This window comes from Lepus europaeus, unplaced genomic scaffold (genome assembly GCF_033115175.1).
Source record: "Lepus europaeus isolate LE1 unplaced genomic scaffold, mLepTim1.pri SCAFFOLD_3_1, whole genome shotgun sequence".
Classification (NCBI taxonomy): Eukaryota; Metazoa; Chordata; class Mammalia; order Lagomorpha; family Leporidae; genus Lepus; species Lepus europaeus.
In genome coordinates this window covers 525,951-545,088 of record NW_026909276.1, presented here as the reverse complement: position 1 = coordinate 545,088, position 19,138 = coordinate 525,951, and the positions used below count along the sequence as shown (strand labels likewise).

Genomic DNA, 19,138 nt, shown 5'->3' with positions numbered 1-19,138 from the left:
CACGTCACAAATCAGGTGATAGGCTAGAAGCGCGGGGATAGGACAATCTCGTGGCAAGGCGGGAAGGAGCGAGCTAGAGCGGGAAATCTAAGGCGGGAAGGAGCGAGCAAGAGCGGGAACTCCCTGAGATGAGGAAGAACCCGGAAGCAGGGAGTCGGCGCCATCTTAGGGGCACGGTTCCTCCGGTCTGGTTCCCTACATCTCCCTCCTTTTGTTTTTGCACAAATCACATCCCCGACGGCCCTGGCTCATGAGGGCCGGGAGAATATTTACTAGGCAGAGAGTAGAGGTGCATACCCAGCGTGCTTGTGATCCGTTAGTTACGGAACTTCAAGGGCCTGGCCACAACCCCTGATGTCTCCGTTAGGGATCAGTTTTTATTCCCTTTTGCTGGGGCAGGCTGGGAATTGAACCTGCATGCATATGCATATGCTCTCCCAGGACCCCCGGAACCCCCGGGTGGACTCCTGCTGCAGTACCTTTGGTCTCGCATACCCAGTTTTCGCTCCCCGTCAGGGATGGGTGATACAGCCCAATGAATGAGAGGGGGAACAAGACAACTCGAGGAAGGTGTGTGCCTGATGGAGGCATTGTCCATATGTGAGGCGTGAGTAGGGATGGGGGGACGAGGGTTTTAATCGCTTTGTTAGCTGTTGGTGGCGGAGCTGTTTTTCTGACCAATCTTTCCGGTATCCAGAGAGGTTCTCTTCCAGATTCCTGTGGGAAGACACAGACCGCGCCTCGGTTCCAGCATAATACCGGATCCGGGCCGTACCACTTTCCCGTGAGGACATCTTTCCAACGGACATAGCCTCGTGAAGATGGCTCCTTTAACATGTGTCTCTCAGCGGGGGACATAGAATGATCTGTCAAATTCAAAAAGTTTATAGTAAACAGTGCAAGGGAGAGGCGCATTCGAGGGGTTTTGCCCGTGGCAATTCCCTCCTTTTGTTTTAAGAGAAAAGCCTTGAGGGTTCGATGAGCCCTTTCAATTATGGCCTGTCCCTGAGGGTTATAAGGGATTCCAGTTTTATGTTGTACCTGCATACGGGTGCAGAAATCTTGGAATGATTTACTTGTGTATGCAGGACCATTATCTGTTTTTAAAGTTTTTGGTTTGCCCCAGGCTGCCCATGCAGCAAGGCAGTGATTAATGACATGGGTGGTACGCTCACCCGTCTCCAGAGAAGCAAAAATTACTTGGGAACAGGTGTCAACTGACACATGAACATACTTTAAGGTCCCAAACTCGGATATGTGGGTGACATCCATCTGCCAGATATGTCCTGGTAGTAATCCTCGGGGATTAACCCCCACCGAAGGCACAGGGGTTAAAGTAGGGCATGCGGCACAATGGCGAACAATATCGCGAGCGGCAGCACGAGAAAGACCGAATTTGGCGGCAAGGGTTTTTGCGTTTACATGGAACTCTGAATGAAACTGGATAGCCTGCTCTTCTGGGGAAGAAAATTGGAGTATCCAAATGGGGCGTGTGGCTTGATCAGCTATAGCATTGCCTGTGGTCATGGGTCCAGGTAAGGAAGAATGAGCTCTAATATGAGTAATAAAGAAAGGAGCAGACCGATTCCAAATAGATTTTTGCAGGGTGAGGAAAACTGTCGCTACGGAGGATGAAGAATTGACTAGTCCTGCGGCCTCAAGGATAGACACAGAATTAACCACATAGCGTGAATCAGACACAATATTGACAGGTCCGGGGAAATCAGAGAAGACTTGGTTAACTATAAGAAGTTCAGTTACCTGGGGGGAGTTAGTAGCGAATTGGAATGTTTTTGGCACAGATCCTGAAACAACATATGCACCGACTCCTGTTTTAGAACCGTCGGTATACACTACTGGGGCTCCCTGTAAGGGCTTTTGGGATGTGGACTTTGGAAAAATAACTGGGTGAGACTGAACAAAGGTTAGCAAAGGATCAGAGGGTGTTCTGTTTGTAATAGTTGCGGAAGTGGAGCAGACTAAAACCGCCCAAGCATCAGTACAAGCGATTAGCACACGTACCTGTTCCATGGAATAGGGGACAACAATGGTGGATGGTTCGCGTCCAAAATGTTGGATAGCCCTCTGAATGGCTAGGAGAGTTATCTCCGCCACTGCCACGGGATAGTAACTAATAGATCTAGTAGATGACATTGAGGGATGGATCCAGAGGAGAGGCCCATCCTGCCATAGGACCGCGGTGGGCTGTTTAAGGGTGTCGAGGACCCAAAGAGTAAGGTCTCCCGCAGGGTCCCAACGTTTTAGGGCAGCTTTACTAAGGGCATCGTTGACAATTGACAGTGCTTGTTTGGCCTCAGAGGTGAAGGTTCGGGGGGAAGCAAGATCCGGGTCTCCTTTAAGTATATTAAAGAGGGGCTGCAATGCAGCATTAGGAATGTTAAGGTAGTGCCTAATCCAATTGATATCCCCTAAAAGTTTTTGTAAGTCATTTAGAGTGGAGATAGCATTGATTTTTATTTGAATTTTTTGAGGTCTAATTTGAGTAGGGGCGACTATAGCCCCAAGATAAGAAACTACAGACGACAATTGCACCTTATTAGGTGCAATATGCAGCCCTGCCCCTTCCAGCACTTGTTGGAGTGTACTGTATAAGGCCAGGAGCCTCTCTGCTGTGGGGGCTGCACACAGTAGGTCGTCCATATAATGTAGGCACCTGCAGTCGGAATATCGGTCTCTAAGAGGTTTTAGTACTTGGGCTACATAGACTTGACACATGGTGGGGCTATTAGTCATACCCTGAGGCAAGACTGTCCACTCCCAACGCTTGTCCGGTTGTTCCTGGTTCTGGGTGGGGACAGTAAAAGCAAAACGTGGGGTATCCTTTTTGTCCAATGGAATGGAAAAGAAACAATCCTTAAGATCTATTACAATAACAGGCCATTGGTTGGGAAGTGCCGAAAGCAGAGGAAGACCACGTTGCACAGGGCCCATAGGCTGCATCTGTGCGTTGACTGCCCTAAGATCATGTAAGAGTCTCCATTGACCTAATTTTTTGCGGATGGCAAAAATAGGCGTATTCCATGGAGAGGTGGATGGGATCAAATGACCAGCGTTGACCTGCTCCAAGACCAGAGTGTTGACTGCCTCCAGTTTCTCCTGAGATAGGGGCCACTGTGGAACCCAGACGGGTACGTCCGTTAGCCACGAGATGGGTAAAGGCTCCACTGGTTTAGGAGGCGAAACAGTGACCCCTAGGAAAAACCCAGGCCAACTTTACTTGGTCTTTGTTTTGGTTCAATGGGGGAAGGGTGGCCCTGGAGCTGGACACCGAGTCCCTTGCCTGGGACGTAACCCATATTTTGTAGCATAGATCGTACTGCAGGGGAAGTGGTGACCAAAGCAACATCCATTTCGGCCAGGACGTCTCTCCCCCAAAGGGAAATGGGTAGAGGTAAAATGAATGGAGAAAACTGTCCTCTATGACCCTCGCTATCCTGCCATGACAACAAGGCTGCACTGATTTTTGGGAAATGAGCAAAACCAAGTCCTTGCAAGGTTTGTTCCGCCACATTTGTAGGCCATGTACTAGGCCAGTCCTTTGTTGCTATAATGGATTTGTCGGCTCCTGTGTCTAAAAGTCCCTTAATGTCCTTGCCATTAATCTGCAACACTAAAGTGGGACGTTCATTTAAAAGCATATGTAAGCCGGTAAAATTAATGCCAGAGGACCCAAAGTTACCAGCGCCGCGAACGTGGTTTTTAGCTGGGATTAAAGAGTGAAGACTGGGCAGTAATAACATTTGTGCGATATGGTCTCCAGGATTGATTACTAAAGGTCCCTGAGGGGCCTGAACCATGATCTTTACTTTACCAGTGAAATCAGAGTCAACTACCCCGGGGATCACAGCTAGCCCTCGGAGGGCGGCGGAGGACCGACCCAACACTAATCCAACCGAATCCGGGGGCAGAGGACCGGAGCAGTCGCTCTCCACTAATTGTACCCCCATCTCCGGAGTTAAGAGGAGAGGGGAGGTGGCGCGGAGGTCCAGGCCTGCGGACCCGTGAGTGGCACGGGCTGAGGGTGCACTGGGTGTAGCGCAGACACGGGAGGTGGAACCTGAGAGTAGATTTGATTTTGGGGGCTCCTCGCTGGGTTGGGGAGCCCCCTCTGGCCGTTTTTTGGCCCCTGGGCGCTACCTGTAAGTGGGTTGCCATCGATATCGAAAGCAGAACGGCATACCTCTGCCCTATGAGGGCCCTTGCGGCAACGGCGACAAGGCTCTATGCCTGAAGGCTGTGCCGTGGAATACCCATGGCTGAGATTGGGGCAATCGCGTTTTCTGTGACCCGGTTGATGACATTGGAAGCAAAGTCCTGAAGATATGGGGGGTCGGGTCGATTTAGATTTTGGACTGTTTTCTTTGACTTTTGCCAGCATCGCAGCTAGGCCCGCATTAGTAAGTGGCCCACCGGTATCTCTGCAGTATTTTAACCAGGAGTCCAGAGATTTATGTCTATATTGTCGAAGAATGTTTTTGCACTCTTTATTAGCCTGCTCAAAAATAATTTGTTTGACCAGTGGCTGAACGTCAACCTCGGAAGGGAAAATACGCGACGCAGCCTCAAGTATGCGAGCGACAAAATCAGCGAAGGGTTCGGCCGTGCCCTGAACGATCTTGGTGAGGTGGCTAGCTGAGTCACTTGGATTGGACGCCTGCCTCCACGCACGTTGGGCACAGTTGGAAATTTGCCTGTATACTTGTCTAGGGAATTGGGTCTGGTCAGCCTGATAAGGTCCACGCCCTAAAAGCATATCAGCATTCCACGTAGGGTGGCCGTCCTCAGCATTTTCATCTGCCTGGTCATGACAGCACTCTGTATTCATAGATTGCCACAAAAGAAAGCCGCCTGGACTTAAACAGGCCCGAGCCAATTGGGTCCAGTCGCTAGGTGTTAAAATGGACTGGCCGACTGATTCAAGGAGTGACAATGTGAATGGGGCTGTGGGTCCATAGTCATGGACCGCAGCCTTAAGTTGTTTTAATACTGTCATGTCCAATGGTTCGTGCCGGGCCTCTCGCGTGCCCAAAGCCAAAACAGGGTAAGCCTGAGCGGGGGCAGCGGGAGCGCCAGTTCGCAACTGTTTCCAGGCTTGTTGATGAAACTGTCTGCCTGAAAAAGGTGGCACATTTGGGACGTTTAATGGCCATGGCGGCACGGGTGTTAGATGGGGCTGAGGCACGCCTACATGACCGCCAGTAGGAGGCGCTGCGTCTTTAATCTGATGGGCGGGCACGACATCGATAGGAGGAGCCGTAGGCACTAGAGGGCGTAAACAGGCATCTTTTAACTTTTGCCGCAGCTGCGCATACGTAGGAGGCGGGGATTTAGGATCGCCGTCCCCTTCCCCCTCAGACTCAGAGGAGGCGGAGCCACATTCGGAGCCTGAGGCCAGTGAGGAAGTCTGGCATCCCGTGTCCTTAAATTGTATGAGGTCCCGGGCGCCGTCCGAGCTCTGAGAACGAACTTCCTCGAGAGCCTCGCGAACCGCCGTAAGAGTCGGGCGGTCCGCTCCCACCGACCTCTCCTCTTGGAGGCACGCCCGCAGTAGTTCCCATAAGGGGAGAACAACGGGGTCGATATCGGGTTCCTGGGGATCGTTAACTGTGCGCCGGAGATCCTTTCCTAATTTCTCCCAAGACTCAAGAGTTATTTGGCCCTCGTGGGTGAGCCACGGCGCAAAGAAATCAACACTTCCAAGGAACCTGACAAGTGTGGTCTTAGAAACCTTAATCCCTTTGCTACGCAATAATGCTTTTAACGGATTAAGCAACATTGAATGGCTAGATGAATTTCCCATTTTCAGTTTAAAGCGGGAAGACACGTCCGCTATCTTATTTTCAGTTTAAAGCGGGGGAACAAGTCTGCTATTCTTTCAGTTTAAAGCGGGGAAACACGTCCGCTATCTTAGGGTGCGTCCACCCTCCAACCACGAGATATACCTCACTCGCGGGGCCCAGACGGTAAGACTGACCTCGCTTACCTTCTACTTACCGGGCAACGTAGAGGAAGTTCCCCGTACGGGCCACCAGCTGCTCGGCGCCGTCCTCGTCCAGCAAGAGACAGAGACCGAACACTTTGCACGGGGTTCCTTTATTGCTCGGCAAGCAGGAGATCCAGCTTCGATCTCTTCTGGGCAGGAACTTCCCTTACACCCGCGTAGCAAGGGTTTATATGCACAATACACGTCACAAATCAGGTGATAGGCTAGAAGCGCGGGGATAGGACAATCTCGTGGCAAGGCGGGAAGGAGCGAGCTAGAGCGGGAAATCTAAGGCGGGAAGGAGCGAGCAAGAGCGGGAACTCCCTGAGATGAGGAAGAACCCGGAAGCAGGGAGTCGGCGCCATCTTAGGGGCACGGTTCCTCCGGTCTGGTTCCCTACAATCAAACCTATTGCTTTCTTTTCTGCTTTGTGTCCATCCACTTGTATCAGAGTAGCCAGGACAGAGTGAGTTTTTATGAGTCAGGATGGTGAGCCAGTGACTAGACACCTTACATGGACTTTATAATGTGTATCTTGGTTATTCCAGGAGATTGTTTTTTAAAGATTTGTTTATTTATTTGAAATAGTTACACAGAGAGAGAAGGAGAGGAAGAAAGAGAGGGAAAGGTCCTCCATCTGTTGGTTCATTCCCAATTGGCTGCAATGGCCGGAGCTGTGTCAATCTGAAGCCAGGAGCCAGGAGCCTCTTCCAGGTCTCCCACATGGGTACAGGGGCCCAAGGCCTTGGGTCATCTTCTACTGCTTTCCCAGGCCGTAGCAGGGAGCTGGATCAGAAGTGGAGCAGCCAGGACTTGAACCAATGCCCATATGGGATGCTGGCACTGCAGGTGGCAGCTTTACCCACTATGCCATAGTGCTGGCCCCTCCCCAGGGAAATTTTTTTTTACTTCTTTTCTGCTTAATTCTGCTTTAGTTACCTAAGGTTGGTAAATATATAAATTGTGAATTAATGAGGTATTCCAAATTTAGCTTTGAATTATATGATTTTGTGGGTGTATTTATTTATTTATTTATTTATTTATTTATTTATTTGAAAATCAGAGTTACACAGAGAGAAAGGTCTTCCATATGATGGTTCACTCCCCAATTGGCCACAATGGCCAGAGGTGTGCCAATTTGAAGCCAGCAGCCAGGAGCTTCCTCTGGGTCTCCCATGTGGGTGCAGGGGACCAAGTATCCTCTACTGCTTTCCCAGGCCATACCAGAGAGCTGTATTGAATGTGGAGCAGCAGGGTCTCAAACAGGGGCCTATATCAGATGCTGGCACTTCAGGCCTGGGAGTTAACCTGCTGTGCCACAACACCAGCCCCTGAATTTTACTTTTTTATTTAGACCTTTCTTATAGACATGGATTATGTGTTTTAGTTTCTAAGTAACTGCATCATAATGAGGACCATTGTAGATTATAGCAGTTAAAAATATTTGGCTTGATGATCAACATAAGGCTTATAGATAAGTAGCTACCCATGAGATTGTGTCCTGGATTTAGGGGAAGTTTATAAGTCAGTTGGAGGTAGCCTTTTATTACTGATGAACATGAACGTACTGAGAACACCTTGTCCATTAAATAATAAAATCCAAATGAAGGTTTACACATGAGTTCCCTCCTGCCTCATCTACCACTGAAATCCTGTTGTTTCTGCCTTTTGGATCTCCCTGTAATTTGTTGCCTGTTCTTCATTCCCACTACCACCATACCTTGGTTCAGGTCCTACTAAATTACCTTTGATATACTTTTTAATTGACCTCTCTGCTTTTTTTTTCTTACCTTTGTGTCAAAAGCCTCTTAGTTCATCCCAACCTTTTTCTGATTGCTCAGGTTCTCTTACTCTAATATCTAGGAAAATCATGTGGCTGGTAGTTCTTTCAACACATCACACAAAAGAATGCTCAGTAAATGCTTACTAAATAGTGAATGGAAAGCCTTACAAAGCTAGGGTGAACATTTAACCTGCTTGGCCCTGGATGGTTTCTGTTTATACATTTCAGCCCTGTGTCATTATTAATATGTTTCTTTTATTATCAAAGTTGTCTCTGAACAACAAATTATACATTCCTCTAATTGTGGCAGTCATCAAATAGGTATCTATTTCATTGTCTCTTCAACTAGGTAGTTCTTGGGGATAAGAGATTGTATTTGTTTAATTTTTATAGCCTCATTTATTCATTCAACTAAAAGAATGACTCTATCAAGATGCTGAGTTTTAATGTCAAAGCAAACATGTTTCTTGCCCTCCTGAATTTTCATTCTGGCAAGAAAAAGCAGTCTACACAAAGAATATTGCCTGACATAATAAACATTAGTGTGAAGGCCGGCGCCGCGGCTCACTAGGCTAATCCTCCACCTTGCAGCGCTGGCACACCGGGTTCTAGTCCCAGTCAGGGCACCGATCCTGTCCTGGTTGCCCCTCTTCAAGGCCAGCTGTCTGCTGTGGCCAGGGAATGCAGTGGAGGATGGCCCAAGTGCTTGGGCCCTGCACCCCATGGGAGACCAGGAGAAGCACCTGGCTCCTGCCATCAGATCAGCGTGGTGCGCCAGCCACAGCGCACCTACCGCGGCAGCCATTGGAGGGTGAACCAATGGCAAAAGGAAGACCTTTCTTTCTGTCTCTCTCTTTCTCACTGTCCACTCTGCCTGTCAAATAATTATAATAATAATAATAATAAACATTAGTGTGAAATGAATGGATACATTTAAGCATTCCTAATCCAGCAATTCTAATCCCATGAATTATAATTGACAGAAGTAATCACAAACAGAACTCCATGTCATCCTGCTTCCATTTACATTTCTACTTAAAATCTTAAAAACCAAACACCACACATATACCTAAGAATGCATAATATTTATATGCTATCTTGATATTAAACATGAGAAAAATAACCATATAGCAATAGCAACTTTGAATCTCCTTTCTTTTTTAGAGAAGTTATAATCCTATGTGTTTCTCTACAGTGAAGATTAGGATTGTAGATACTCTTCCTCTTCCTCACTTTTTATTTTAGAGATGAGAAATCTGGATTTTAGAAACTGGGCCCCAAGATAAAAGAAATATTTCTTTTTTTAAAGAAGATTTTTTTTTATTTGAAAGGCAGAGTTACAGAGAGGCAGAGGCAGAGAGAGAGAGAGAGAAGTCTTCCATCCACTTGTTCACTCCCCAAATGGCTGCAATAGCCATAGTTAAGCTGATCCAAAGCCAGGAGCCAGGAAATTCTGGGTCTCCGATGTGGATGCAGGGTCCCAGGCATTTGGGCCATCTTCTACTGCTTTCCCAGGCTAGACCAGAAAGCTGGATTGGAAGTTGAGCACAGGGACTTGAACCAGCCCCCATATAGAATGTCGGTGCTGAAGGAGGAGGTTTAGCCCACTATGCCACAGTGCTGGTCCCTAAAGATTTCTTAAACCAATATTTCACTTTGGTTGGCCTTTAACCTAGACTTTTTTACCATACTTCCATGGGCAAATTTAATTCTAATCTCTTTCCACCTCAGCTTTCTCTTTGTAAATTGAGAATACTGTCTCCAGAATTAACCTAAGGTATAATTGATACAAAGTAAGGCATTTACTCTGGTAATCTGGCCCCTAGAAGATACTTGGCAATGTTAGTCCTGTATCCAGTTCTCTCTCTCTCTCTCTCTCTCTTTTTTTTTTTTTTTTGTACTTGGTGAATTAGAGGGTGGTGTAAAATGCTTTGAAAAGAACCACAAATAAAAGACACAAATAAAAATTGTATCCTCAAATCTAGATGTTAAACTATGCTGTGTACACCTGTGCTAAGAGTTACATTGAAATCCTTGTCATTCATTACTTGAGAGAAGCTGTCCAGGAATAAAGCAGCCAGTAGGATTTTTCTGAGGGAAACAGCGTGTGTGAGGGAACCGGGATTTGGGACTCAGCAGCAGTGGCTGTCACTTCTTAAGATTTTGTTCAAGAAAGGAAGAACAGCAGCTGACCCTTGAGATCTGGGGTGGGAAGGAAGGGAAGGCGGGATGTAAACAAAAGCAAAGGCCCTCTGGTTCCCAGCCTGTCTCCGCCCACCCCACACTGAAGTCCTAGGAGAGGGCCAGTAAGTCTATCCAGGAATGCCCTGGCCTGGACTCCATTTCCCAGAGTCACCCGGTGCTCTAATGTTTTCCTGCTCTGAACGCCTGTGCGTGTGCATGCGGAAGAACGTGCGCATGCGCGTGCCTTTCCAAGTGGCTCGGCGTTGGGAACAGAAGTTCAAGAGGCCGCGCTGCTCCTTCTCCCGCATTCCCTGGGCAGTCTTGCTCTGCAAGTGCAGTTGCAGGCAGTTCGGGAGCACACGCCCCAGACCTGCCGCCCGCCGCTTCTGTGCCTCTGCATCTGCCACCGTGGGTCCCAAGTTCCAGCGACTCCTGTCCCACACTCCCCGCTTTGCTCCCCGTGTGTCCTGAAGAAAGGGGACCTGCTCCCGAGATTTTCCACGGCAAGTATGGAGAACAGGAGGGGGCATCTATGCGTGTGTGGGAGAGGGGTGGGTGGGATGGCGGGTGGCGGCTCCCAGACCTCGATCACTTGCTTCTCAGTGATCCTGGGAGCTTCTCCGGCAGAGTCAAGGCTGGGGCCCAGGTGTTGTGTCTCCCACAGCCACTTCCCAGTCTCCCAATTCTCGGCCAGTCCCACAGTCCGCCTCGCTCAAATTCTCCTTAAAGTACACTGGACGAGGAACGGCACAAGCAGGGCAGTTGAGAACAGGCAAAGGAAGGAGTCCCATTTAAATAAGCCCAGTTCTCACTTTGGGTGGGTCAGAGAATGCCTTGTGGCTGGGCCTCAGGCTATATCCCCTGGTAGTTCCAGCTGGGTGGGGCTCGGTGGCCCTCAGCCGGAGCCCGAGGCAGTGGAGAGGTGGAGATGGAAGATCAGAGTAGGATCTGGCTCTCATGGACCCCATGCTGGATCCCGTGGACACACTTGACAGCTGGGGCACTGTGTGTTTGGCTGACTTTCCCAGCAGCACGTGAAGCTTGTGCAGTAGCTTTGTGGATTGATCTCTCTTCCGTGTATAATTAACAGACTCTTTTTCAATCTGGAGCTTGAGGCTGATTTATTTTCCTGCTTTTCGATTTCTGTCTTCAACCATTCTTCTCATGTTATTAGGGATGTCAACTTTTATTACCTGCTGCCAATCCCTTTGCAAAGTGAGAAGTGAACTGAAATTAATGCAAGTCTACCGTGTGAGTTAATAATGAGCTACTTCAATCTGGATTTTCATAGTGGAGAGCTACGAAAACATAAATACAGAAAAGTATCAATTTTTCTTTTCTAGTTCTTTACAGTCACTCAATGCTCCACCAAGCTGATTATCTTACAGTCTATATGGTTTTAATTAAGAGGGCCAGTTGCTTTTTTTTTTTTTTTTTAATTTGACAGAGTTAGACAGAAAGGAAGGTCTTCCTTCCATTGGTTAACCCCCCAAATGTCCACTATGGTTGGCACACTGTGCTGATCCGAAGCCAGGAGCCAGGTGCTTCCTCCTGGTCTCCCACGTGGGTGCAGGGGCCCAAGCACTTGGGCCACAGCAGAGAGCTGGACTGGAAGAGGAGCAGCTGGGACAGAACCGGTGCACATATGGGATGCCAGCGCTGCAGGCAGAGGATTAACCAAGTGAGACACAGTGCCGGCCGGTTACTTAAAAAAAAAAAATAATAATAATATTTATTTATTTAAAAGGCAGAGTTACAGAGAGGCAAAGATAGAGAGAAAGAGAGAGATCTCCCATCTGCTGGTTCACTCCCCAGATGGTCACAATGGCCAGAACTACATGGATCTGAAGCCAGAAGCCAGGACCTTCTTCCAGGTCTCCCACACAGGTACAGGGGACCAAGCATTTGGGCCATCTTCCACTGCTTTCTTAGGCCATAGCAGAGAGCTGGATCAGAAGTGGAGCAGCCAGATCTTGAATCGGCACACATATGGTTTTACCCACTCAGACACAACACCAGCTTCAAGTTACTTTTCTTATTCTGGGTTCTGTGTTTAACCTCATGACATTTTCAACATGGGAGGATATTAGTGGTAGATTTTCAAAATGACTGGTCTGTGGAAGCCTTTGTTCAAGGTGTTAATGTGAAGAGGGGTAAGGAAGAAAAGGGAAAATGTGCCCCTCTCCCCCCACAGAGATGCCCACACAGTACAGTAAAAGATGTGGCTTTGGGCTGGCACTGTGGCTCAGTAGGTTAATCCTCTGCCTGTGGTGCCAGCATCCCATATGGGCACCTGTTTGAGTCCCAGCTGCTCCTCTGATACAGCTCTCTGCTATGGCCTGGGAACACAGTAGAAGATGGCCTAAGTGCCTGGGCCTCTGCACCCATGTTGGAGACCCAGAAGAAGCTCCTGGCTCCTGGATTTTGATCAGTGCAGTTCTTCTGGTCATTTTGGCCAACTAGGGAGTGAACCAGCAGAAGGAAGACCTTTCTCTTTGTCTATCCATCTCACTATCTGTAATTCTACCTCTCAAATAAATAAATAAAACATCTTTTAAAAAGAGAGCAATGTGGCCCTGAAAACTATTGCTATAGACTAACTTTCAGTATAACGACATTTTCACTTGATTAACTCAGTGATTCATAGATTCTGTTAGAGTCCTGTTGTCACCAGATTACTAATCTGTGAAACTCATTTAGCATAGTAAGGTTACCTAGGAAGTAAAAATAGAAAGGGAATCCTGGATAGAGGTTGCTAGGGTAACAGCATTCTTCCTCTCAAACCCAGTGTGTTTTTGACCTTTTTTCACATGTACTCCCTATCAGTGCTTGTAAGTGGGCAAGCAGTTATATTTCTGCTGAAAACAGTTGCTTCACACCCAGGAAACAACTGTAAGACACTTTATCAGCAACTATGTTGTGTGTACATTAATATGAACTTGAAAACAGCCAAGAACAGGATTCCTAAACTACTCAGGCTAACTCACTGTTCTTGGCACATCATTCCCTGCTCTGCTATAAGTTTCTGGCAAGTTCTTTAAAATTTTTAGGAGAGACATGTTTCATATGAGAGACATAATCTGATAATGTAGCAGTGATGTCTTTAAGAAAAGGTGTCATGTGAGGAAGCAGTCTGATGTGTCCTTTCATCTTCCCATTAATAACTCTCATTGATGTCTAGCACAGGGTGGCAGAAAGCAATCCTCCTTCTGAATTGCATCAAGCCAGGAGGATTCATCTACAGTTCATCTGAGCTTTCTTTGTATGAGGGAATAACCAAAATACAACATTGTATAGGTTTTTTTTTTTTTATTCATTTTATTTACTTGAACAGCAGATTTACAGAGAGATGGAGAGACAGAGAGAGGTCTTCCATCCGTTGGTTCACTCCTCAAATGGCCACAATGACTTGGGCTGGGCCAGGCTAAAATGAGAAGCTAGGAGCTTCTTCTGGTTCTCACACTTGATTTCAGGGGCCCAAACACTTGGACCATCATCCTTTGCTTTCCCAGGTGAATTAGGGAGCTATATTGGAAATGAAGCAGCCAGGTCTTGAACCAGTGCCCATGTGGGGTGCTGGCACTGCCAGGGTCTGCTTAACCTACTACACCAGTCCCATGTGCATTTTTCAAGGGGGGGGAGGGGTTAAATTTTGTCTAATATGACTCTCAAAGATTATAATTTCTGGACCGGCACCATGGCTCAATAGGCTAATCCTCTGCCTTGCAGTGCCAGCACACCGTGTTCTAGTCCTGGTCGGGGCACCGGATTCTGTCCTGGTTGCCCCTCTTCCAGGCCAGCTCTCTGCTGTGGCCAGGGAGTGCAGTGGAGGATGGCCCAAGTGCTTGGGCTCTGCACCCCATGGGAGACCAGGAGAAGCACCTGGCTCCTGCCTTTGGATCAGCGCAGCGCACCGGCCGCAGTGGACATTGGAGGGTGAACCAATGGCAAAAGGAAGACCTTTCTCTCTGTCTCTCTCTCCCACTGTCCACTCTGCCTGTCAAAAAAAATATATATATATAATTTGTAGTAGATGATGATTTTGGTTATATTTTGAGTTTCATTACATTTCTATATTTTTTAAGTTAATGAGTACTAGTAGTTACCTTATTTTTTTTTAAGATTTATTTATTTTACTTGAAAGAGTTGAACACAGAGAGGAGAGGCAGAGAGAGATAAGTCTTCATTTGCTGGTTCACTCCCCAGTTGGCTACAGTGGTCGGAGCTGTGCCGATCCAAAGCCAGGAGCCAGGAGCTTCTTCTGTGTAGTAGTTATGTTATGTTATGTTATCCTTGCTTTGGATAAACAAACTCTCTCCCATCCCTCATTTAAAATGCTTTTTAAAATAGGTTTATTTTGAGGGCTGGCACTGTGGCATGGCAGGTGAGGCCACCACCTGCAGTGCTGGCATCCTGTATGGGTGCTGGTTTGAGATCCAGCTTCCTGCTGTCTCCTGGGAAAGCAGTGGAAGATGGCCCAAGTTCTTGAGTTCTGCACTGCATGGGAGACCTAACAGAAGCTTCTGGCTCCTGGCTTCAGGTAGATCCAGCTCTGGCCATTGCAGCCATTTTCAGAGTGAATCAGTGCATGGAAGACTTCTCTTTGTGCCCTGCCTCTCTGTAACTCTGCCTTTTAAATAAATAAATAAATTTTTACATGCTACACCATGGAGCTGGCCCCAAGACCTAACAGGTTTTCTGGGTGCTTATCCTGGGGTTCACTTTGAGCACTAAGCACAGTTATTCTGTGTGACTGAATATTTCATGTTTCTTATCGAAAAGTTTTTCTCATGTTCTGAGTGATTCGGCTACATCTGCCCATAGTGGAAACTAAAACTTAATTTGGCATTTGAATACCCAGAGTGCTGATTCCTGTAATCTTCTGAATTTAATCAGAAAATGTGTTTTGAAACATTTGGTTTATGGGTAGACAGGGCAGTTTTCCTGGATCCCTGTGAGAATTGATGAACTGATGGTGTGTTTCTACCCCACGTTATATTCTGAAATTTATTTTCTTTTATTTTCTTAAAGTAACTATATTTGAAATTTGCTCCCCCCTTCTGAAATGTTTGTGCTTCTGTCCTCCTTATAACCATGGACATGAGAAGCCCTTTTCCTGCCCTTTATGATGCTATAAGAGCAATAGGACATTGTCTCCCCTGGCAGCACATCTTCCTCAGTATATCTCTTTAATTAGACCCTGGGTTAACTTGGCTGCACAAAAGGCATATACCTAAACCCAGTGTACCTAATGGATGAAAGTCATCATAAAATCAATATGCCTTGTAAACCTCTCATCTCTTGTTTTGAAATGTGTTGTGAATGTGTCTTATGTCAGTGTCTGTAAGCCAGAGACTTCCCACTTGAGGCAGAAGGCTGCTGAGGGACAGCACAACCGTAGCTTTGCTCTGTTACTTTACTGTGGCCACTCTCTCACCCTTTCTCTTTATTTTATTAAGATTTAAAAATTTTATTTTAAAGCAGAGTTACAGAGAAAGAGGCAGAGACAGAAGGATGAGGATCTTGCATCTGCTGGTTCACTCAAGAGCCTGCAATGAATAATCCTGGCCCAGCCTGGAAGTCCAACTCAGTGTCCCATGTTGGTGCAAGGACCCAAGTACTTGTGCCATCTGTTTCTGCTTCCCCAGTTGTGTTAGCAGGGAGCTGGATCATAAGTGGAACAGCTGTGACTCAAACTGGCACTCATGGGGCTGGCATTGTGGCACAATGGGGAAAGCCACCATCTGCAATGCCAGCTTCCCAGATGAGCAGCAGTTCATGTCCCAGTTGCTCCACTTCTAACCTAGCTCCCTGCTGATGGCCTGAGAAAAGCAGCAGCGGATGACTCAACTGTTTGGGCCATTATAACCCATGTGTGAGACCCAGATGAAATGCCTGGCTCCTGGTTTCTGTGTGGTTCAGCCCTGGCCATTGCAGCCATCTCAGATGGAAGATCTCTCTCTTTTTTAGCATTTATTTATTTATTTATTTGCAAGGAGGAGATAGAGAAAGGGAGAGAATGAGAAACAGATTTTCCATCTGCTGGTGTACTCCCTAGATGGCTGCAATGGCCAAGACTGGGCCAGGCCCAAGCCAGGCACCAAGAGCTTCATCCAGGTCTCCCACTTGGGTGTCAAGGACCCAGGTATTGGATCATCTTCTACTTTTCCAGGGCTACTAGCAGAGAACTGGATCAGAAGTGGAGCAGCCAGGACATGAACTTGTACCTATAGCAGATGCCAGCACTGCAGACAGCAGCTTTACCTGCTAGTCCACAATGCCATCCTATCTGACTCTCCTTCCTCTCCATAATTCTGACATTTTTAAAAGGTTTATTTTATTTATTTGACAGAGTTATTGATAGAGATAGAGACAGATAGAGAGGTCTTAAGTCTGCTGGTTCACTCCCCAAATGGCCACAGTGGCCAGATCTGAGCTGATTTGAAGCCAGGAGCCAGTAGCTTCTTCTGGATCTCCCACATGGATATAGGGGACCAAGGACTTGGGCCATACTGTGCCACTTTCCCAAGCACATTAGCAGGCAGCTGGATTGGAAGTGGAACAGCCAAGATCCAAACCAGTGACCATATGGGATGCAGGCCAATGTCTCAACCAGCTGTGCCACATCACCTGCCCCCAAAACTCTGACTTTCAAATAAATCTTTTTTAAAGGGTGGACACACATATTGGATCCCAGTATTTCATTTGGTGGTGGCTTAATCCACTGTGCCACAAAGCCAGCCCCACCCTTTATGCTGTGTGTCAAGATCTTGGTAATATCTGCTGAACAAATGCTGGTATTATGTTAGACTCCTGTTTTATTTTGGTTCTCATTTGTTGAGTTCATTTTGGCTGCCACTTTTGGGTAGCAAGCTGTGATGTCATCAATGGCTAAAGCTGCCATGTGTTAGGCTGGCACAGATTCTACCTTTCCATTTCTTCAAATAGAAGTGGAAAATGGTCTCTGTGTTTCTCATTTTAGCCCAAACCTATATCAGATTCATAGAGCAGAAGGAAGCTTATTTTTCAAGGCAGAATTCATAGATGTGGTTGTCCATTCACCTCTGAGAATTAAAGCCATCACTCTGCTTTTTGACTGGTTTTCTGTCTGTGGTGGTACCATCCTTCACAGGAAGACAAATTCCTCACAGAAGAATACACCTAGGTGGAGAAAACTTTATGGAGTGGGCTTTCCAAAGTGAAATGGAATTCTGGCCTGGACATCCTTGAGATCATGATCAGCAGAGTGGGGAAATTCTTAGCTATGTCCATTCACATCCTTTCCTTTTCGTTCAATGTATTCCTCCCTTACATAGTGCTCCGTGCTCTCCTTCTGCTGCACACACACAAGGCGTGTCTGTGATTGAGGCTGTTTGTGTACTGCTGCAGTATCTGGAGTTGCCTTTGTCTCCATCTCTAACCAGAAACTCAGATGCAGAGTGAGGAGGAGACTGCCAGCCTGCCACACAGAGTTTGGGCCCCTTGCTCCTTTACTTTTCTTCAGTGCAGGAGCAGCCTTAAACAGAGCTGTACTGGGTAGTATTGTTTCTTTTAGATTCGAGTGCTTGGATAGCAAAAGAAATACATATTTTTTTCTTATAGAATGGATTGAGGAGGCACTACATAAAGTCATCAGCAACGTTCTTGGCTCTTGTTACATGTCAAGATGAGTCAGAATATATAGGGCCATTTGTTAAATTTTTTAAAAAATTAAAAATATTTATTTATTTGAAAGGCAGAGTTACAAAGAGAGAGAGAGACGTAAATCATTTATCCACTGGTTCACACCCCTATTGGCCACAACAGCTGCAGTTGGACTGGATTAAAGTCAGGAGCCAGTATCTTCCAAATTTCCCATGTGGGATTAGGAGCACAAGCACCATCTTTTGTAGCTTTCCTAGGCACATGAAGGAGCTGGATCAGTAGTAGACAGTTGGGACATAAATTCATGCACAATATGGAATACCAGCATCACAGGCAATGGCTTTCCCAGTATGCTCTACTGTCTTTATTATTATTATTTTTATTTGAAAGGCAGAGTTAGAGAAGCAGAGGCAGAGAGAGAGAGAGAGAGAGAGAGAGAGAGAGAAAGGCCTTCCATCTTCTGGTTTACTCCCAGATGGCTGCAATGGCTGGAGCTACCCTGAACTGAAGCCAAGAGCTGAGAGCCTCTTCCAGTTATTTCACATGGGCGCAGGGGCCCAAGACTTGGGCCATCTTCTGCTGCTTCCCCAGACCTTAGAAGAGAGCTGGATCAGAAATGGAGCAGCTGAGACTCAAAGCAGCGCCCACATAGGTTGGCGGCTGTGCAGGCAGCAGCTTCCCTGCTGGGACACAGTACCAGCCCCTCTATCATCTATTTTATGGAAATATATATTTAAGGGACATTAGAAGGCCATTCAGGCCCTTTCTACAAAACATTTTGAAATAATGATTGACAGTCTACAAGACTGCTTCCAAAGGGAGAGAGCTGCAGGAACAGAGAGGGCAGTGATATTGAAAGGGTATGAGGAACAATGGAAGGTAAGAAGGCCAGAAGAAATCTTGAAAAGTATTCCAAAGGGTAAAGTAATAGGGCACAGGTCATTTGTGAGGATTTCTATTATAGGGTTTTCCTTTTTTTTTTTTTTTTTTAATTAAAGATAATTTCTAACATAATTTGTGATATACTTGACTCACTTTTCAGTTTTCTTCTTACAGATAAGATATGCTTATAAGATGTAGAGGGGCTGGTACTGTGGCTTTGTAGTTTATTCCTCTGCCTGTGGCACTGGCATCCTATATGGGCACCGGTTCTAGTCCCAGCTGCTTCTCTTCTGATCCAGCTCTCAGCTATGACTATGACCTGGGAAATCAGTAGAAGATGGCTCAAGTGCTTAGGCCCCTGCACCCAAGGAGGGGACAGAGAAGAAACTCCTGGCTCCTGGCTTCAGATCAGTGCAGCTCCATCTGTTATAGCCATTTGGGGAGTGACCCAGCAGATGGTATAACTTTGTCTCTTCCTCTCACTGTCTATAATTGATCCTCTCAAATAAATAAAATCTTAAAAAATAAGATGTAGAGAAGTACTGGAATTAAATGCAATAGTACACTCCTAAATATGCAGTTAGCATTAAAGTTTTGTTGAGAAAGGGATGAGCTTGGCTTTATGTGTCTTGCTTAGAGCA

The 19,138-nt window shown here is 46.6% G+C and overlaps 1 protein-coding gene across 1 annotated transcript in view; it reads left to right on the top strand.

Moving 5' to 3' along the window:
• The first annotated feature begins 10,235 nt into the window (after positions 1-10,235).
• The window catches only part of LOC133755116 (zinc finger protein 271-like), a 51,637-nt gene continuing 42,734 nt past the window's right edge, over positions 10,236-19,138 (top strand). The window contains 1 exon segment of the mRNA XM_062185392.1: positions 10,236-10,474. The gene's annotated coding sequence lies outside the window, so the exon portion shown is untranslated.